The 22,813-nt window shown below is 37.5% G+C and overlaps 1 pseudogene; it reads right to left on the bottom strand.

Moving 5' to 3' along the window:
• Positions 1–2,578: 2,578 nt before the first annotated feature.
• LOC131758068 (CCR4-NOT transcription complex subunit 10-like) lies at positions 2,579–3,390 on the bottom strand (annotated as a pseudogene).
• Positions 3,391–22,813: the final 19,423 nt, after the last annotated feature.

Raw genomic sequence — 22,813 nt, 5'->3', positions numbered from 1 at the left:
GCAACAATCGACGAGAGGGGGTAGGGAACTGAAAGCACCAAGGTATGGGATCAGAAGGGCACAAACAACTGATGGTTGCAAGGCAAATTTAATAGCAAAGCATAGCCATATATATACCCCTAAAGCAGGGACTTTGATAGTCATTGTAAAGCAGGGACTTTGCATAGTCATTGTAAAGCAGGGACTTTGTATAGACATTGTAAAGCAGGGACTTTGCATAGACATTTTTCTATAGAACTGGGCTTCCCTCTTGGCTAGTCGCCACCATATCTGCATCAGCGGGCTTATTGCTTGTTCCACAAAGGCACCAACTTCCCCTCCAGGGTTGCTTTTCCTAGCTTTAGGGAACAACCAGGGACTCCCAGTAACTGAGCAGGTCTCTGGAGCGATCTGGCCAAAGGCCATTTCCTTTTTTACGTTCAAACCATAAAGTCCAGGATGCATACCAAGGAGATTACAATCGGGCCCTGAGGCTTATGGGGGTCTTAATGACACCTTCCTCAGAGGGCAATGCTCGCCACATTTCCCCTGTTTTATTTTTTAAAGCTTGATAATGCAATTTCAACCCAAACACATCCTGGCGAAGAGTAGCAAGTCGGCCAACAATAAAGCGTAATAAACAAGGTAATGCAATTAAAATCAACAATACACATGACCCCACGGTAATCAATCCTGTGAGCCCATTTTGAAACCAATGCATTGGGTTTAACCATTGAAGCTGATCCAAGAGTCCTTGAATTAATTGTTGGGGCCCGTCTTCTTGTAGATGAGCTTCTTGAATTGCTTGTATTTCCGCATTAAGTTTTTGTATGTCCAAACTAATGTGTCCATCAGTCCATACACTTACTTAAAATGTACATTTTTACTCTGTTCCAATCCCAGTCAGTTTCATTATAAGCATGTCAAGTCACACAAATCCAAGTATATTTAGCATGGCAAATCAAATACATTTTCAATTTTAAAGCCATAATTTGGTCTCCTAAACCTATGAGAGCATTTTTTAACTCATCAAATTTAGTTTGTAGTTGAGTATCAATATGACTTTGTAATGCTAATGCAATACTGGTATTTTTAGACAATTAAACATAATGTGCTTGTTGTACAGTTTTACTTAATGCTAAACCGGCGGTAACGGCTGTGGCTGTTAAAGCTGCTAAGGCTAATATGATTCCAATGAATCGTTTAGGTCTTTTTTAAAACTTCAGATAATTCTAGCCAAGTTTGTATGCTAGTACTATGATACCATGGTTCGGAAATATTTACAGGCAGCATTACATAGGAAGGTTGTTTTAACACCATAACAGAAAAAGTTCCTTTCATGAGCAGAATGCAAGTACTAAAAAATACAATTCTGACAAGTTATATTATATCCTATGGAACCAGAAGTAAACTCAATCTGTAAATCTCCTATTAGCAAGGCATATGAGGGTGCAACACAAGTAATAACCGATTGATAAGAATAAGACAATGCAAACTTCCCCAAATCCCAATGCTTATAAAAAACCAAACTATTATTAGTAACAGAAACTGAAGAGATTAAAATGGTACCATTATTATAATTTAAGGTGCACCAGATTTGAGAATTCAAAATCAGATTGGGGAAAATCAGAAGGAAAAAAGGAGGGAAACTTCAAACTTGTAACAGCTTTAACTACCTTTAAACTATGGCCGGCCAGTAAAGTCCCTTGTCCTCCTACATATACTTCAACACAAAAATAGTATTTTGTATCAGACATCTGAAGCTGATCAATAAAAATAGAATGATCTAAGGGATCACTAACCTTAAGTCTGGAAATACGACCTTGAAAATGAACAGGCTTATGATCTTTATACCAAAACACATCGGTAGTCAAATCCCCACGTTTAGAAACAGTTTGTTTACAAGGAAGAAGTACAGATGATCCTACTTTCTTATATTCAGAATTAATCTTGGAATAAAATTGTGATTGTATAGTTGTTTCATAAGCCATTGCATGTTCCAAAGCTATAGCTTTAACACATCCTGACTCTATATTCAAAGGCCTTAAATAAACAGGAAAAGAATTAAACCAATTAGTGTAATTTATGGACATATTCATGATGGGAAGATTCCCCATTACTTTCCCAAAAGTAAAATCATTATAAAACACAGGAAAATCAGCCTCTGCCCAAGTAACTTGTTGTAATAAAGGTGGATCGGGTATGTAGGCCCAATAAGAAAGGTCTTCAACTGGTGGAGCTCCAAGCACTGCAATCATAACCAAATATAATGTAAGTAGGGTACGGGGTGCTGGCCCTTCTTCCATCAACCGCCGTGCCTGAAAAACTAAACATTGTAAGTGAAACCAAGTTATCTGTTTATTTCCTACCTCCTGTATCAGGCGCCTCCTCTGCCTTCGATTCTGTCTCATCCTGCGAGGTATTCGTGGGGCTCGAAGGACACTCACTGGTTGACTGAGGTGGAGATGCCTCATCCTTCGGGTCAGATTGGCCATTGTGGGAGGCTTCTTTTAAAAAGGAAATGAGTAATAAAATAAAATACCAGGAATTTTCTGAAGCAGCAATAATAAAACATTTTCATTTAAAAAATTAGCAAAAATCACTCTGAAGAGCAGTCTGTTTTCATGAATCCTGGATGCTCAGCAATGTTTGAACTATTCAACAGCTTCACAGCTTTTCGATAATTACCTCTTAAGTACTCAAAATCGCTTTAAGAAACAGGGAAGGTGGAGAATTCCCAGCTGTGTTCATGACAGACTTGATTTCCCTTTTGCATGCCTTCAGGGACTTCATTTGGATATACGCTCTTACTTTATACTGATGTATCTTTGACTTTGCAGCTTCTATTAGAGCTCCACTTTCAGCTTTATGATTAGACCCATCTTTGTTGCTGTAATTACCAGTCTCATTCTTTCCATTTTTGTTATTGTTGCCCTGTGAAATCATTTTTTCTAGAACACCAAGAAGATGTAAAGCTTTCTCAGCTTGGTAGGTTAATATATACAGGTCTATGAGCAAAAAACACAGTGCTTGGGCAAATTTTTCTTCAAAAGGTTCTATGAACTGATAAAGTTTTTCACCAACGGATATGGCTTCTGTATACTGTCGGACATGATACAGGATGACTGCTTGATTGTAATACAACATACTGTTTTCAACATCATCTAATCCATCCATTTCTTCAACAGCCGAGTGCACCTGATTTTTCAGCTGGTTAAGTGTCTGTCTTAAACTATCTGTTGTTGTCTGGTTACTTTTGAAAAACTCAGCTACTGCTGTATTCAAAATTATTTTATAATTGTCTTTGTTTATATCTTGTAGGCAGGCAAGATGTTGCAGACAGACATCATAATTTCCAGCTGTGAAAGCCTGGAAAGCACTGGTGGACAACTCCTTCTCTTGATCAGTGACCTCAGGTGGCTCCTTAGATACTTTTTATCCCATATTCTTTTACTTCTGACTACTGCCCCGAGTTACTATCAATTTTACTATGTGGTCACACTTTCACTCTTAACTCTGGGGATTCACCTACCGAGATTCAGATGTCCCTCTCGTCAGGTCCCTGTTCGGGCGCCACTTGCCGCTGTTAGACCTGAACGGTCTCCGAGGGATCCCAGCTCGCCCAAGAACCGCCAAGAGTCGAGAGTCGTTGCAACACGCAAGAGGTTTATTAGGAGCCGGTGCACCGGGGTTCCTTGGTCCTCACGCAGGAGGCCGAAGAGGAACCCCCCCAAGCGGAATCACATACATTGTAAAGCTTTCATTTTTCATTATGCAAAGTGTGGATATATCAAGGGTTTTTTTCTGATTGGTTTGTTTGTTCCGGACCGGAGTGGGGACTTGGTTCTAGTTCCTTGATTGGTTAGCTGTCGGATGCCTACTTTACATTTTCGTGTTTTTGTGGTGGGGGGTTGAGTCACATGAGTTATGGTTGGCTGGGGCGACCTTTAAACTCTTTGGCTTAATCATTCTTATCCCCCGCCGTACTTGTTTGCTCGCGGTTAGAGCATGTCTCAGACATGTCCTGTTTTCCAGGGCTTTGTTGTTTGCTCGGAACGGTTTCTGTCCAGGGGGGTAGGGGTGTAAGTATAGTTAAGGTCCTACACCGCCAGCCGCGGCGGGTCCTCAAAGTGCAGCAACAATCGACGAGAGGGGGTAGGGAACTGAAAGCACCAAGGTATGGGGTCAGAAGGACACAAGCAACTGATGGTTGCAAGGCAAGTTTAATAACAAAGCGTAGCCGTATATATACCCCTAAAGCAGGGAATTTGCTTAGTCATTGTAAAGCAGGGACTTTGCATAGACATTTTTCTATAGAACTGGGCTTCCCTCTCGGCTAGTCGCCACCATATCTGCATCAGCGGGCTCATTGCTTGTTCCACAAAGGCACCAACTTCCCCTCCAGGGTTGCTTTTCCTAGCTTTAGGGAACAACCAGGGACTCCCAGTAACTGAGCAGGTCTCTGGAGCGATCTGGCCAAAGGTCATCTCCTTTTTTACGTTCAAACCATGAAGTCCAGGATGCATACCAAGGAGATTACAATCGGGCCCTGAGGCTTATGGGGGTCTTTATGGGGGTCTTAATGGCGCCTTCCTCAGAGGGCAATGCTCGCCACAGTCTCTTGTAATAGTTTTTATTTTAAAGGCTATTTTGTCTGATATGAGAATTGCTACTCCAGCTTTCTTCTGATTTCCATTTGCATGGAATATCTTTTTCCATCCCCTCACTTTCAGTCTGTATGTGTCCCTAGGTCTGAAGTGGGTCTCTTGTAGACAGCGTATATATGGGTCTTCTAGTTTTATTGTGTAGTGATCAAAGAATATAGTTTATGTTATTTCTACTTTAAGGATTTTAATGAAGCATTCATTGATACTTAATATAAAATCAATTTTTGTGAAAACTAAATGAATGCCTAAGAATAAGGTATATTCTGTGCTATAAGCATATATAGTTTCATGGATAAATACATAACAAAACATATCAATAAAACTTACCTTATTAATTACATTATTTAGATCTCCTATATCCTTATTTATTTGTTTGTGTAACCTTTCTTGGACTAAGCATAGTGTATTAAAGGTGTTAAAAGTTAAAGTATTTTATTATTTATGTGTTTGTTTATTTCTTCTTGTATTACCTGCAGCTTCTGTTTTAAGTAATTCTTGTGTAATTTGCTGCATATTCATAATTATTTCTATCAACATTGTACATTTTGTTCTGTAATATTTCGAGTTGTTCATCATTGTCATGCTTTATGGTTTTTGGCCTGAATTCCCCTTCATCTGTATTCAGATCAGAACTCTTGGTTTCTAGTTAGTTTCATTTTGTGATGTAAGGATTTCCCATATATATTTGCCTACCTTTCTATTTTTAGTCTTATTGAATAATTTTATTTTAGTGTGTCTCTTATCTAAAACAGAGTTGATTCTTGGTCAGTAAGGCAATTTGAAATGTTCTTTCTTTTAATAGATAAGTTAAGCACATTTGTGCTTATTGATATGATTGATATATTTCTTCTTAACTGAGTATAATATTTTATATATACTTTTCCTTTCTGAAAGGGTTCTATTTTCTCCTTTTCTGTTTCTTTTGTTATTTATAAAGGTTTGGGGTTTTCTTCCAGAGATTACCATTTTAATAACACCTTTAATAATGTGCTTGGTCCACTTTACCTTACTTAGATTTCTACTACAGTTATTCCCTGCTTTTTAAGAATTTGCTTTATGCTACCTCCCTTTTATGAAAGACCTACATTAGTACCTGTTTTCACTAACCAAAAGAAATCTGAAGAGGACTTGCATTTTTAGGAAAAAAGGTGAAAAGTGAAAATAGCATTCAGCATTTGCTTTGCAGCTACAGTTATAGAGGCAGCACACACCCAGAGCAGTGAGAAAGGCACAGCAAGTTCCTTCCCCATGAACTGCACTCAGCATATCAGCATCAAGCCACCATAGCTTTGAACTGTGTCCATGAGCATCTGTGCGTGATCTCAGTTTATTTTGTGCATCTGTTAGCAAGATGTATCCTGAGGTAATTGTTTCTTGCTTTATGCCATTTCAGCCTACGAAAGATTTCATAGGAATGTTCTACTTTCAGATACTGGTGAAACCTGTATTTGATTTATCAGTTTACAGTGATACACACTGACTCCACCTATTTTTTAAATCACCATTGCTGAGCTTATTCTAATTACTTCTTCATCTTCTCTTTCTCCTATTTATAGTGTTATTACTTTTTAATGTCAGGGAAGATAACAATTATATTCTATTCTTCTACCCTTGACTCTCTTAAGTATACAATTAAATATATTCAGTGGTCTGGTCACTTTAAATTATTTTGCCAAAAATATCACAGTCAATTCTTGGTTGTATGATGCTCAAGTTTTTGTATATTACTCAGAAAGAACTTTTGGATACAGTATTCCCTGAGTTTTGGCATGTTTAAATCTGTTTCTATTACCATGATAATTGAAGGACAGTTTGGTTGGATATAAAATCCTTGGCCCACATATGCCTATCCTTAAGCGTTTTTGTTTCTTTTTTTAATGCTACTATAAGGTTGTCTTTGTCTGTTCTTGTCAAAAAATCTTATGTCAAATGATTTTTCTATATAAGTGACTTGGGTTTTTTTTGTTTTATATTTTATTGATTTGTTATCTTTAAAATCAAATACTTTTACTATGTGTTTTGAGATGACAAACCTTAATCAATCTTTCCAGATACACCAGGTATCCTTTTAATATGTAAGTTTTTTATTTCCATAGAGTTGTCTTGGAAAATCACTTTAAGTATTAATTCTGTTGCATTGTTTGGTTTTTCTGCATATAATTCAAGTAGGCATATGTTTGATGTATTTTTTACTTCTTTAAAGATTACTACTCTCTGTAATCCTTTCTAGCTATTTTTTTTTTTTTTTTTTGTGGTATGTGGGCCTCACTCGTTGTGGAGCACAGGCTCCGGACGCTCAGGCTCAGCGGCCATGGCTCACGGGCCCAGCCGCTCTGCGGCATGTGGGATCTTCCCGGACCGGGGCACGAACCTGTGTCCCCTGCATCGGCAGGCGGATTCTCAACCACTGCGCCACCAGGGAAGCCCCTTTCTAGCTATTTTTAAGGTTTTATTCTCTTTTGTTCTCATACATATATTCATAACTTGCCTAAAATCCATTTATTATGTTTTCAGTTGATCAACTTCTAATTTAGTATTAATTGCTAAGATTATTCTGTCTTATCCTTCAATACTTTTTTATGTCCAGTAACTCTTGTTTGACATCTCCCTGTTTAACTATTTCTTTTTTCTTTGCCCTCCCTGAGATGGGAACTTGGAATCCTGACCCTTCCATGCAATACCATGCCTGGTTCCTACCTTTCTCCCAGCAAACCCCACCCCAGAAGCAGTCATCAAATTCCCCTGTCTCTGATCCAAATCCCAAACTTAAAATTTGAACCTGGACCCAAATTCCACTTGAGCAATAGGGGAATTGATGAGTCCTTCTCTTCCTCAATTCCAATGGAATGAAAAGTAAATGTGAGATTGGACTGGTGGGGCCTCTAGTTCTGCCATGTATCCAGGGCTTGGATGGGACTCAAAAATGCAAAGAGGCCAAAGGGCAGGGAGGCAGCCCAGCTTCCTGGTGACATGGGATTTGTCATCCCTCTCACTCTCTCCTCTCCAATTTTCTTGCTGCATGGAGGGTCATTAACCATCAGAGACCACTTGTGGCTAAGGGAATCAATGGGTTGGCATGCTACCGTCAGCATTCTCTGGCTGTGTGAGTGAGTAGAGTCCTAATATTTAATGTTCCTGGACCTCAGTTCACTCTTTGTGAAGCTGCAGCTGATGCTTCTTACTTCAGCACTCACTTTTGGATAATGTGCATACATGGCACATTAATGTAAACTGTTTTAAGTATATAATTATATTGTGTCTTAAACTTGTTTCTCTACATTTCATGGATCAAGTTTATAAACATTATTTTACCTCTCTTTTGTGGAGATTCCAATTTCATAAATCTCTTCTCTTGAACAACTTTTACGGTCATTTACACACACACACACACACACACACACACACACCCTTATTTTTTCACTTTTCTAACAATGACTAAAATAAGGCAAAATAACTACTATTGTGGTACCTTGCATCATATTTCTTACCCATAGAGAATACAAGTTTTGTGAGAACTCAGTTGGCTGATAGGTCACTAGAGGACCCCCATTATCTCACCCATGGGATGGAAATGAACATTTGCAGCTGGGGGCAGGGTTGGTTTAGAACCACTACTTGTATTTTAAATCTCAGGCAGAGGGTTACAGCTAGGACCCACAGGTGTGGGAAATCCAACCCAACCTTCACCAACAGGCATGAGTCAGGCACTGGACTGGAGCACCACCACCATAGGCTCAGAGGCCCTTCTCCTACCCACCCCACCCACCAGGGCAATGTCCTCTTCCAGTAAACCCCTGTAAGTAGATTTGGTCTGAACACCAAGGACAATACAAGTAGGGTTGCCTCTGAGGATGCTATTGCTATTGTCCATAGGAAAGACCTTTAGTGCCCAAACTGATTTGATCCCAGAGTGAAGAAAACCCAGCTAATTCCACAGTTTTATAGAGGCTGAGGTTTCAGCACTTCCTGTTTGACTGGAAGCTCTCAGTGGAGTTTAAAAAAAAAAATGAGAAATCAGGAGAGTGTATTTGTAGAGATGAGACAGTCTCTTATTTTGTAGTTGTGGGTGTAGGGCCCAGAATCCTTTAGAATCACCGCACTATAGCTGAAGTCAGGCATACCCTCTCCCAGTTATCCAATCAAATGCAGGTTAGGTACAGCTGAAGGGATTTGGCAGATGCAATCAAAGTCCTAGTCCTTAAATTAATAAAAAGGGATGAGGCCCAGGATTAGCCTGACTCAACTACATGTAAGACTTAAGTCACCCACCCCCACCCCCCCACCTACCTTTTCAGTGGAAGATACCAGGAATCAAAGAGAACAAAGGATGTGTCTGAGATCTCAGAACAAATGGAACGCAGTACTTCCCTTGAAAATCAGGGCCTTGATGCCCAGTGTCCACTGTGGGTGGTAGTCAGTTCCTGGGTACTGGGGCCAGTTACTGCTCTGAGGGCCTCCAGGACCCCCTGCACCATGATATTCACTGCCAGGAAGTGTGTCAATGACCCCTCTGTTCTCTGTCTTATCCTCTCCATCAGCTCTCCTTTCACAGTTTGGGTAAGAGTGTCAAACTCCCTTTCCAAATGACATTCTCTCTCTAGGGTCCAAATTCATGTTTCCTGACAACATGATGTCCATCTTAAAATGTTTCTTTTGGTACTAAAGAGCCTGCAAGGGATCCCTATTATCTATAGATACAAGTCTTCTAATTCCAGGGCTCTGCAGAAACTCCCCTTGGATCCCGCTCACACCCATGATTTCTGACTTCTCCTCAAACCTCTTTTAATATTTGACAACTACTTCCACTCAGAAACACTGATATCACTCCATACCCATTGAAACCTCAATCACTGTTACCCACGTCCCTCTCTGTTCCTCCACATTCACTTTACCCCCAAAATTCACTGTGTGAACTTTTTCCTAAGCTGTATTTCATGTTGGTATTCAAAATTTTTAAAATTGGTGATTTTTCTATCAGCTTGCAAGTTTCCTCTCATAGCCTTGAGGATACAAGTAGCTCTAAATCATGGTGAAATGCACTTCCCTTTACAAGACTCATATTGACCTTAAGGAGAAAAATCATGGGCCAGGGTGGGAAGCTTTGCTCCTTGTTTACGGAGAGGCCTCTCTGGCAATATCTGGCATGCTCCCCACCCTCCTTTCTCTTGTTCACTGATTGCCTTCAGCCTGGGAGGGCTTGGCTTCTCTGCACCACAACAATCAGTGTATGTTTTTGTCTCTATGACCATGTCTTTTCTGGTGCCTTTCTCACTGCTTCAGCTTCTCACAACACGAATTAGAAAGAAATTGCTATCGATTGTAACACTTCTCATTTGCTCAATCTCCCTTATTTCATGATACTTGATCTCTTTTAAAATTTCCTTTTGTCACTCAAAAATCTGAAAAGATCCCGTTTTATCTTGGAATATAAAATACTTCCTAGTCACTTCATTGGCACATCAGAAACTACTGCTGCCTGGGGCAGTCAGCCCTGTTTTTTGACCTCTGAAGACCTTCCTTCACACAGGAACACCCAGGATCATCTACTTTCATCAACTTCAACCATATTTCCTTCCAAAATTCTCTCTTGTTGCCCTTCTCACTTCAAAAATTCATCCAAGAAATTTCATAAATTAATGTTTTACAGTAACATATTAAAATGGTTTCCCCTAAATTAGAAAAAGTTCCCTATGGTTTAAAACTCAATACCCATATTTTCTCATCCTGAAAAAGACAAGCAGCCCTAAAATTGAATGAAATCACTTTCTTTAAATCCACATGCCCCTCTTAAAATCTTACATCTCACAGGAAGTCTTTCCTAGATCAGGCCCTCAACTTCTACCCCAGGCCCCAGAGATTCTCTGAAAGACACCATCTTTTTGTCAGGAGGTAAAACAAATGCCTCCAGCCATCACATCCTTTTAAGAGAAGCTTCACCACATTTATCGTGCATTAGAACCACCTGAGATCCTCAAGAACTCCCATACTCGGGCTTCAGATTTTATCATTATGTGAGAATCTCTGGAAAGGGACCCTCACCAGGATAGTTAAACCCTCTCCAGGTAGTTCTAATCTGCAGCCTGGGTGCAACTCACAGTTACTAAAGTCCCTGCCTCCCTGGAGCACTTCATGAAGTGGGAATGGACCCAGGAAGCCCCTACAATCAGGTGCAGCTCATGGCATAGTGCACGATGTTTCTCGATGTTTCTCGAAAACAGCAGACTTCATCCCACACTGCATATGAGAATCACCAAGGGGGCTTTTCACAAACACAAATGCCTGGGACCCAGCCCAAAATAATTAAGTCTGAATCAAGGGTGTTGCCCTTTGAAATGCCTTCCAGCTGATTTCATTGTAGAATGAGGGCTGGGAAGCTGTTTTACAGCTGAATTCACTTGCAGACAGGCTCTACAATTTCCCTGTGTAGCTCTCCCAGTACAGACTACTGTGTGTTAGTCAAGGTCGAGGGCAGAATAACAGGGGAATACCTCTGAGGCATATCGTTGTCTGGAAAGACCTCTATGCACTGAGTGACAACCTTAGAAGTGCCTGAGGACTATGAGCCGGCTTGACTTATAGCGTTACTGGGTGATGGGAGAGGCCCACCCAGGACCTTTAATAGTGGGCGGACCTCCCACGGGCTTCAGAGAATGCCGGAAGCGGTGAGGAGCGGACACCTTTCTACACTCCGGGAGCTCCTGACTCTCTCGAACTGCAGCAGGGCAGAGGAAATGCCAGCTCTCTGCAGGCCCTGTATTAGGCCTACACTCTGCAGAAAATACTCAAGAATAAAAGCGAAGGTAAGTTGAGAGGGAACCAGTTTCCTGTGTGTTTGTGGGAGGATAGACGGGTTGTCTTTCATTTTATTTCATAAGTATTTTTGGAGCCTTTAAAATTTGTGCCCGGGCTTCCCTGGTGGCGCAGTGGTTGAGAGTCCGCCTGCCGATGCGGGGGACGTGGGTTTGTGCCCCGGTTCGGGAAGACTCCACTTGCCGCGGAGCAGGTGGGCCTCGTGAGCCATGGCCGCCGAGCCTGCGCGTCCGGAGCCTGCGCTCCGCAAGGGGAGGGGCCACAACAGTGAGAGGCCCGCGTACCGAAAGCAAAAAAAAAAAAAAAAAAAAATTGTGCCCTGCACACTTCTCTGTTCTTTACAAATGGGAAATATTTTAATACACAATGCAAGCCTGTTGGAAGGTGTTATTACTATGCTCATTTTACAGAGAAGGAAGCTTAGGCACAGCATGGTAATTACCTTAAACGGATCCACAGTTGTAACTTCAGAGCTGGGAATGAGAACCTGGCACTGTGGCTCCTGAGTCCATGACCTTAAAGCTGTTCTCTGCGGCCTCTCAACTGTTTGATGGTGTATCCCTTCTCAGATTCCTGATTTTAATGGGATTGTGTGTCTGCTTTGATATTTTATGTTAGTTACTGCATTTTCAGTCTCTAGTAGTTCCATTTAGGTTGTTTGTGTCTTCCTAGCACTTATGTTTCTGCTTCCCCTCCATGCTTGACCATAGGGAGTCCAATTCTCATGCCTGTTTTTAAGTCTTTCTGTACCAGTTCTACCATCTGTGTCATTTCTGGGTCTACTGATTGATTCATCTACTAGTGATGCATTGTGTTTCTTTGTATCATTGCACACCTGGTAACTCTAGGTAGGAGACCAGGAATTTGCATTTTACATTGTGGGGTGCTGGATATTTTTGTTTCTATAAATAATGTTGAGCTTTGTTCTGGGTTGCTATTAAGTTATTTGGAATCATAGTGATGCTTTGAAGGATTATTTTAAATCTTTGGTAGCTGGGACCTTCAATTGATGGATATTTTGGCCCCTCTACTGAGGCAATACCCTTCTGAGCACTGTATTTGAATCCCTTTGGATAGGGTTTTTTTACACTCTGCCTTCTAGGGACACAGATTCTTCCTGGCCATGAGTGACCCCAGAGGACTATTTATATTCTGTGTGTTTGAATATCTGGTTCAAGGTGTTTTCGTCTGCATGGTGGTTGATTTTGAAGATGCATTTTCACCCAAAATAAATTAATCTCAATTTATAAATTTTTCTTATGTTTCCCTTGTATGGATATTGTCTGCCATTTTCTGTATATTTTAAAATATTCTATTTTTCTTATACACAACCCTTCCCCCAATAAATACGGTATCACAGATAAATAAAACTGCACTTCATTTATAGCAATAGAAGGGCTTCTTGTACTAAAAGGCCTAGTAATCAACCCAAACCCCTCATTCCTCTTATAACTGGACTGGGGAAATAGGATATTTTCTTTGATATCTAATGACTTTCAAATGAAAGTCATTAAAGGTTTGAGAACTTGTCCAAAGCCATATAGTTAACATAGCTAGTACCTGTCAGGTTTCTTCACTGATGTGCTAAATCAGCTCTCACACTTGGTAAATGGAAAGGAATCTGACATACATTAAAAAAAGAATCTTTCTCTAGCCTGTTCTCATAATTAGATATAAAATCAAATTTTTATACTTATAATTAGTATATTTTCCTAAATTAAAAAAAAATTATTCTGTCATTTGTTAAAACCTTATAGGATATTTGATCCAAGACTAGTTCAAAAGGGTAAAGAGATTGAACTTAACTCCAAATACAACAAGGAAAAGTGAATGATAAGGACATCAAGGGGGGAGGATGAGGAACTTGATCATATATCAAGGGTGGGTAATTCTCACTAAACTGAAGTCAACAGGATTCTTGCTAAAGGCAGGCCAATTTCAAGGCATAGTCAAGAGAGCTCAGAAGAACCTAACTAAAAGTTTGCTCATGGAGACAAACAAATGGAAAGATATCCCATGTTTATGAATCGGAAGAGTTAATATTTTTAAAATGTCCATAATACCCAAAGCCATCTGTAGACTCAGCACAATCCCTATCAAAATTCCAATGGGATTTTTCACAGAAATAGAAAAAGCAATCCTAAAACTTGTAAGGAACCACAAAAGACCCATTGCCAAAGCGATCTTGAGAGTGAAGAACACAGCTGGAGACATCACACTTCCTGATCTCAAACTATGCTACAAAGCTATCATAATCAAAACAATGTGGTAGAGGTATAAAAATGGACACATAAAGCAATGGAGCAAAATAAAGAACCTAAAACTAAACCCTCACATATTTGGCAAATGATCTTTTACAAAGGAGCCAAGAATACTTAATGAGACAAGGGTAGTATCTTCAATAAATGATGTTGGAAAAACTGGATAATCACATACAGAAGGATGAAAAGGACTCCTGTCTTAACTACTCACAAAAATTAATTCAATGCATTAAGACCTAAAAATGAGAACTTGAACTATAAAACTACTAGAAGAAAGCATAGGGAAAAAAATTTCCTTGACATTAGTCTTGGTAATGATTTTTTGGATCTGACATCAAAGGCAAAAATTAATAAATGGAATTGTCAAACTAAAAAGCTTCTGCACAGCAAAGGAAATCATCAACAAAATGAAAAGGCAACCTACATAATGGGAGAAAATATTTACAAGTTATATATCTGATAAGGGTTAATAGCCAAAATTTGTCAATATAAAGAACTCATAGGGCTTCCCTGGTGGCGCAGTGGTTGAGAGTCCGCCTGCCGATGCAGGGGACGCGGGTTCGTGCCCCGGTCCGGGAGGATCCCACGTGCCGCGGAGCGGCTGGGCCCGTGAGCCATGGCCGCTGAGCCTGTGCATCTGGAGCCTGCGCTCCGCAAAAGGGAGAGACCACAACAGTGAGAGGCCCGCGTACCGAAAAAAAAAAAAAAAAAAAGAACTCATATAACTCAATGAGAAAAACAAAACAACCACACACACACAATCTAATTTTAAAAATGGACAGAGGAACACAATTTTTCCAAAGAAGACATACAGATGACCAACAGGTACACAAAAAGAGATATACCATCACTAATCAGGGAAATGTAAATGAAAACCACAATATTACCTCACATTTGTTAGAATTGTTTCATCAAAAAAACAAGAGATAACAAGAGTTGGTGAGGATGTGGAAAAAAAGGAAGCTTTGTGCACTGTTGGTGGGAATGTAACTTGGTACAGCCACTAAGGAAAATGGTATGAAGATTCCTTAAAAAATCAGAAATAGAACTACCATATGATCCAGTAATCCTAATTCTGGGTATATAGCTGAAGGAAATGAAAACAGGATCTCAAAGAGATGTCTGCCCTCCCATGTTCATTGAAGCATTATTGACAATAATCAAAATATGGAAACAACTTAAATGTCCATCAACAAATGAATTGATAAAGAAGATGTTGTGTACATATATATACACACAATGGAATTTTCAGCCACGAGAAAAAAGGAAACCCTGCCATTTGCAAAAACATGAGTGAAATTTGAGGGTATTGTGTCAAGTGAAATAAGTCAGAGAAAGACAAATACTGATGATCTCACTGATACGTGGAATATAGAAAAGCCAAACTCAGAAACAGACTTGCACGGCGGTTACCAGAGGCTGGGGAGTCGGGGAAATTGGGAGATGTTAATCAAATGGTACAAACTTCCAGTTATAAATGGAGTAAGTTCTGGGGATCGAATGTATGACATGGTGATTATAGTTAATAATATCATATTATATATTTGAAAGTTGCTAACAGAGTAGATCTTAAATGTTCTCACCCCCAAAAAAGAAATGGCAATTATTTGTTGTGATGGAGGTGTTAGCTAATGCTATGATGGTAGTCATTTTGCAATATATAGGTATAGAATAAACATGTTGTACACCTTAAACTTACACAATTTTATATGTCAATTATATCTCAAAGCTGAAAAAATAAACCTTGGTCAAAGAGGGAGTCTTGTCAAAACCATCAAAAAACTTTAATTTCTACTCCTTAAGACAATGTGACTTTTTCATTATTCCTAGAAGATGACCGAAGAAATTGTGTGCAGAAACAAGATGCCATAGGCAAATAAGATCTTAATGGATACATATTACAAACAAAAATAGAACAGAGTTATAATCATCAAGATGAAAAATTGAACTCATCTAAAGAGTTTAAATAGTACAAGAATCAATTTGTTATTAAAAGAGTTTAATTTCTCTTAAAATTATCATGAAATTATAACATTAGCATTGTTATTTGTTGACATTCTCTTAGGTCAGATTTTCATTTTTCTATGAAAAGTTAATTTTGTTAGAAGAGCCAGTGCACACACCTACATTTACTATTTAAAATCTAGCTCTTTAAATACGAATTATTTTAAAGTTGTAGCAAAAACTCAGTTTTACCAAGAAACATTGTCCATGTACATGGTTAAGTAAGGATATAAGACTGTTTCAACTATTAAAAGCTATAGTTTTGTACTTAGAAGGAGAATACAGGTGTAAAGTATGTTATAACTTAAAAAAGTTTTAATATGCTACCTTTTTTCATGAATTTGTACATTTCATTGAAGTTCACTAAAATGTTGGCAAATAGTTGTACACTTATTTTTTAGATTCCTTTTTCTCTCTTATGTTTACTTTAAATATTGTTATTATATATCTTTTATTTTTCCAGATATATCACCAAAGGTATGACTTTTGATATATTTTTATAAAACATTTTTTAGGCTTTATCTTCCTTATTATATATTTATGTTCTGTCATTAATTAATACTCCTACTTTTGTTATATCTTTTAATGACTTTGGATTTATTTTGTTATTTTTCAAGCTTCAGATAGACACAACACAACACAATAAGTTTTCATGCTTTTCTCTTTTTCCAAAAAAAGTTTTTTTGAATAATTTTCTCTAGTTGATCAATATCATTAAATGTCAGAAAAATGCAAATTAAAATGAATAAAATACTACCTCTAACCCATAGGATTGCTGTAATTAAAAGTCAGACAGTGACAATTGTTGGCAAGGATGTGGAGAAACTGGAAACCTCATTCATTGATGGATGGATAATGAAAATGTTTTATACAAATGAATACTATTCAACAAAAAGAAGGAACTACTACATGAAACAACAGTTATGAATCTCATTATGCTAAGTGAAAGACACGAAACCAAAAAAAAGACTACATATTGTACAATTCCGTTTATATTAAGTGTCTAGAAGAGTCAAATCTATAGTGACAGAAAGCAGATTATTTGTCTGCCTTTGTGGGTGGGAGCAGGGATTGAGTAACTACAAACAGTCATTAGGGATCATTTTGGGTGAGGAAAATGTTTTAAAAGTGGGTTGTGAGGGTCACTGTATTTAAAATTGGTGAATACTTTATTGTATAAATTATACCTTAATAAAACTGCCTTCTAAAAACAACAAAAATACTAATTTTCTTTATAACTTTTAAAAATACCTAAGGATATAAATTTCTACTGAAGCCCTATTTTAGCTGAAATCCATATGTCCTGATATTTAGGTTTTTCATTACTCATTAGTTTTAAATGTTTTTAAATTTTTATTATGATATTTTTCTTCTTGAATTATTTAACAAAGTGTTTGATTTTCTGAACATTTATAGGGTTTTTAGCTATTTTTTAAAATGAACTTATTTTTTAATTGCACTGTCAGAAAACACAGTATGTGATTATCTTCACTTTTTAATATGTTGAGCATGTGATTAATTTTTAACTGACCCATGTGTACATGAGAAAAATATGTATTTGCTAACTTTGGTGTGCAGAATTCGATATGCTTATACTAAGTAAAACATGCTAATTGTTCAGCTCATATATTCTTTCTGTTTTTTTATTATACTTGTGCTATCACTAATTTAAAGAGGTTTATTGAATTCTCCCCTTATAATGGAAAATGTATAGATTTCTCCATATAATTCTATTAATTTGGTCTCTTAAAGCTGAGGCTAGTTTACTAGAGGCATGCATATTTAGAATTGCTATAGCTTTTAATAAATAGAATATATAAATAGAATGTTCTTTTACTATATACTTATGCTCCCCCAATAATGCTTCCTTTTTAAAAGTCTATTTGGTTCAATATCAATATAGATATGCAGTCTTCATCCTTGGTTATTTGCTTGATATATCCTTTAACACTAGTTAACTTTCAACCTCTGCATATGTGTTTACTTTATCTCATTTTATTATAAACAATATATATCCGAAATTTAAATATTTTTGCAAGTGATAATTTCTATATTGACAATTTTAATCCACTTAAATTTTTTAAATAATCAAGAAAAAGTTCTTTAAAAATCTAAATAAATCTATAACTACTAAAGAAAATGAATAGATAGTTTAAAATCATCACCCACTCCCCCCACCTCCAAAACAGAACTTACCTAAATGATTGTACAAGGGAGTTTGTTACCTAACCAAATTTGGGTCCGCTAGCCTGTGCACAGTAAAGCCCATCTACTGACAGCAGGTTGTGATGAAGGAAAATGCAGAGTTTATTGCAGGTGTCAAGCAAGGAGTGTGGGCAGCTAATGCTCAAAAAACAAAACAAAACAAAAACCACCACCACCAACAAAACCTGAACTAGATTCTCTACTTCAATCAGTGCACTGAAATTGTGGCATCACCAGAGAAACTGACTGGCAGGGAGGAAGAGACTTTCCAAATTGACATTCACCTTATTGATTTCACCTTTATCATTCCTAAGCTTTGCCTGCCTGGTGACTTTGGCAGCAGTAGGGACCTATACTTCAGGGATGTAATCACACTACAAGAGAAGATTGGACATACATGTAGTCTAGCTGGCCTTCTCTCCCTGAAGAAAAACTATCTCCTGCAAAATAAAATTATAATCCTAATGTTGATTGGTGAACATAAAATCAGGGCAAAGGGAATTAGTTCAGCATTTCAATATTTAATTGCATCAGGATTTTAATTATTACAACTCTCATCAGAATCAAGAGGTACCTGCTACCAAAACCAAACATGGTGAATCTTTTATCAATGTGCTATCTCCCCAGGACAAGCTAGGAGGAGGAACTGCTGCCATTGATTGCTAATAGTCTTGCTTTTCTATATTTTATGCTAATTAATCCCTGTTTCTAATAAATAATTCTTTTTTAGATTTATTAATATCTTCTTTCATCTTGTTCTGCCCAGGAGGCCAACTTCTCTCTTCAAGATGACTTTGAATCTCTCATCATTTTGAGTGGATTTTATAATTGTTAGAGAACAGTTTTCTTTCACTGTTTTCCCAATTCTGAGAGAGCTCCTCACTATTACCCATATGAATATATATGCCCAAATAACTAATAAGAATTTAGCCACACACATATATAAGAACTTTTCTGTTCTTTTTCTGCCTTCTCCCTTTGTGCCATTTGGTGGGAGTTCTAGCAGGTTCTGGACAATTTGACTAAGAGAGTTAAGCAATTAAAATTATCCCTTTGGATATCAATCTTCCTGGCATATCTTAGAGGGCCACTAAGATCTCTGATTGGACCCTCCCTGCCTGCACAGCTTTATAGTGAAGGCAAGAAGTCTCATACATCCAACTTTCGATTTGCTTCCTATCTTTTCTTTCTTTCTTTCTTCCTTTCTTCCTTCCTTTCTTTCTTTTTTGTGGTATGTGGGCCTCTCACTGTTGTGGCCTCTCCTGTTGCAGAGCACAGGCTGCAGATGCACAGGCCCAGCGGCCATGGCTCATGGGCCTAACCACTCCACGGCATGTGGGATCCTCCTGGACTGGGGCACGAACCCGTGTCCCCTGCATCAGCAGGTGGACTCTCAACCACTGTGCCACCAAGGTAGCCCCTTCCTATCTTTTCTAAAGCATATCCAATTATAGTTAAAAGCATTTGACACCCTCAAAAGACTATGAATGATCAGGGAAGTCAGAGTAGCAATTTAAAAGCCTTGTGTTTTTCATAAATATCCAAAGAGAAACACTTTTGAATATTTTGTCCTCAGTGAAGTAACATCCATATCTCTGAAATTGCTTTAGAATCTCAAAAGACCCTTACAATATGCCTTGACCTTACATATTGGCTAAAATATAACTTTGGTGACTCTGGAAACAGTTATCTATATTTTAATGTCTCTACAGAGTTTCTCAACAGATCTATATAAGTAGATTCAAAAGAAGTAATCTTCTTTATTCAGCCACTTTGGAGATATGAATACAAATTGGGGAGGAAGGTGAAGATGAGAAGCAATGCCATAAGGAAAACATGCATCTTTGTAAAAGCTAATTGTGATGACAATTTCTGCTTTGGAAGCAAATGGGTGATGTTGGCTCTTACCGTGAAGTCTGTTCAAAGAAATAAAATAGATTTGTTCAAAGAAATTTGTTCAGAGAAATGAAATAAAAGAAATTCAGTCAACAGTGACTGAATTGTTCATTATGTTAAGAATGGAAAGCGATCTTATAAAATGTCATATTTTGCATTTATTTTAATTTTCCAAGAACATTTATGCCAACTAAATGTAAAATTTCCTCAATATCACTCCCACCTCATTAAAGGGGAAAAATAAAATGGTTAAATGCCTTTGACAAATAGTCATAGTATTTAAATAATTATTGTCTTTTTCAGTAGAGTTACAAACAAGGAAAAATCAGATGAAGGAGTAAAAGGGGTATTCAAGATATTTGTCAAGGATAGGAAGTTAAAGAGGAAAACAATGGCTCAGTGAGGAATTCAGCCTTTGCTCTGAACAGCAGTGCTTGCAGAGCTCTGCCTCTCTCTGGAAGCGTCTTGCACCTTCCATCCTTTAATCACTCACCCACCTGCTCCAACACACACTCAGAAAGGTGGCTAAAATAATGGCAAAGAATAAACCACTTCCTGTTCTGGAGTTATTGTACTAGCCCCACACTGTATAAATCTGCACAGCTCTTCCAGATTTTGAACAGCTATTTCTAGTCATCTAGTTAAAAAATACACTTCCTATAGTTTGCTCAGACCTAGTTTGAATGCTGGGTTGGCGCCTGTGTTACTGGGCTGTTTCTGCTTAAGCCTTCTTTCTCAGCTTGGGCTTCTGGAGGTTAACCTCTTTAGATCTGTAAAGAACTGGCCTGTACAACTTTCATTTACTTCTGCTTATGTGTCCTGGCTGGCTTGAATGTTTGGAAGTAATGCCTGGCTTGAAGGTTGTGCCTGAAAATTCTGCTCATATTTTCAGGCTCTCCTCATGCCCATAATCTTTTTAAATTGAGGTATAATTGATATAACATTGTATTAGTTTCAGGTGAACAGTGTAATGATTTGATATTTGTTTATATTTCAAAACAATAACCACAATAAATCCAGTTAACATCCTTCACCATATGAAGTAATAAACATTTTTTGTGTGATGAGACCGTTCAAGATCCATTCTCCTAGATACTTTCAAGTATTTGATATAGTATTGTTAAATATATTTACCGTGCTGTACATTACATCCCCATGACTTATTCATTTTATAACTAGAAACTTGTAATTTTTAACTGCATTTACCCATTTCATCCACCCCTCACGCCCTGCCTCAGACAACAACTAATGTGTTCAATTTTCCATAAGCTTGTGGGGGGTTTTTGTTATTGTTTTTTTTTTTTGGTTTTGTTTTGTTTTTAGATTCTACGTATAAGTGAGATCATATGGTATTTATCTTTTATCTGATGTTTCACTTAGTATAATGTCCTCAAGGTCCATCCATATTGCAAATGGAAAATTTTCATTCTTTTTTTATGGCTGAATAGTATTCTGTCATGTGTTTATATATATTCTACATTTTCTTTATCCATTCATCTATCAACAAACCTTTATGTTGTTTTTATGTCTTGGTTATTGTAATAATGCTTTGATGAACATGAGGGTGCCTCTATCAGTTCGAATTTTTGTCTTTTTCAAATTAATACCCAGAAGTGAGGAATTGCTGAATCACATGGTAGCTCTACTTCTAATTTTTTTGAAGAAACTCCATGGATGCCCCAATTTACATTCCCACCAACAGGGCCCAATGCTTCTCTTTTCTCCACATCTTTTTCAACACATATCTTATCTTTTTGAAAACAATAGCCATTCTAACAGTTGTGAGGTGATATCTCATTATGGTTTTGACTTAAGTTTACATGATGATTGGTGATGTTGAGCCTCATTCCACCTACCTGTAGGCCATCTGTATGTCTCCTTTGAAAAAATGTCTATTCAAACCTTCTGCCCATTTTTAAATCAGATTGTTTGGGGTTTTTTTGCTGTTGAGTTGTATGAGTTCTTTATATAGTTTTGATATTAACCCATTATCAGATATGTAATTTGTAAATATTTTCTTCCCTTTTGTATGTTGCCTTTTCATTTTGTTGATTATTTCCTTTTTTGTACAGAAGCTATTAATTAGATGTAGTCACACTTGTTTATTTTTGCTTTTGGTATCAAATCCAAAAAATCATCACCAAGACCAATGTCAAGAAGCATACCACCAGTTTTCTTGTAGGAGTTTTATGGTTTCAGTTCTTATATTCAAGTCTTTAATCCAGTTTAATTTAATTTTTGTGTATGATGTAACACAATGATCCAGTTTCATTCATTTGCATGGGGCATACAGTTTTCCCAACACCATATATTTAAGAAACTTTACTTTCCTCATTGTATGTTCTTGGCTCCTTTGTTGTAAATTAATTGACCAAATATGTATGGTATACTTCTGGACTCTCTACTTTGTTCCATTGATCTATATATATGTTTTTAATGCCAAACCATGCTGTTTTGATTCATAGTGCTTTGTAATATAGTTTGAAACCAGGGAGCAGCATGCCTCCACTTGGTTCTTCATTCTAAAGATGGCTTTGGCAAATTAGGGTCTTTTGTGGTTCATACAAACTTCAGGATTGTTAGTTCTATTACTGTGAAAAATGCCGTTGGAATTTTAATAAGGATTACAATGAATCTGTAGATTGTTTTGGGTACCATAAACATTTTAACAATATTAATTCTTCTAATCCATGAGCATGGAATATCTTTTCATTTATTTGCCTCTTCATTGCTTTCATTAAGGTCTTATAGTTTTCACTGTACAGATCATTTACCTCCTTGGTTAAATTTATTTCAAGGTATTTTATTCTTTTTGATGTAATCGTAAATGGAATTGTTTACTTAATTTCTCTTTTAGATAGTTTATTATCAGCATATAGAAATGACATAGAATTCTGAATATTTAGTATCCTTCAGCTTTACTGTATATATTGATTAGTTCTAACAATTTTTGGTGGTATCTTTAGGGTTTTCTATATATAATATCAGATG

This window comes from Kogia breviceps, chromosome 6 (assembly GCF_026419965.1).
Source record: "Kogia breviceps isolate mKogBre1 chromosome 6, mKogBre1 haplotype 1, whole genome shotgun sequence".
NCBI classification, from domain to species: Eukaryota; Metazoa; Chordata; class Mammalia; order Artiodactyla; family Physeteridae; genus Kogia; species Kogia breviceps.
This window is presented reverse-complemented; position numbering and strand designations above follow the sequence as displayed.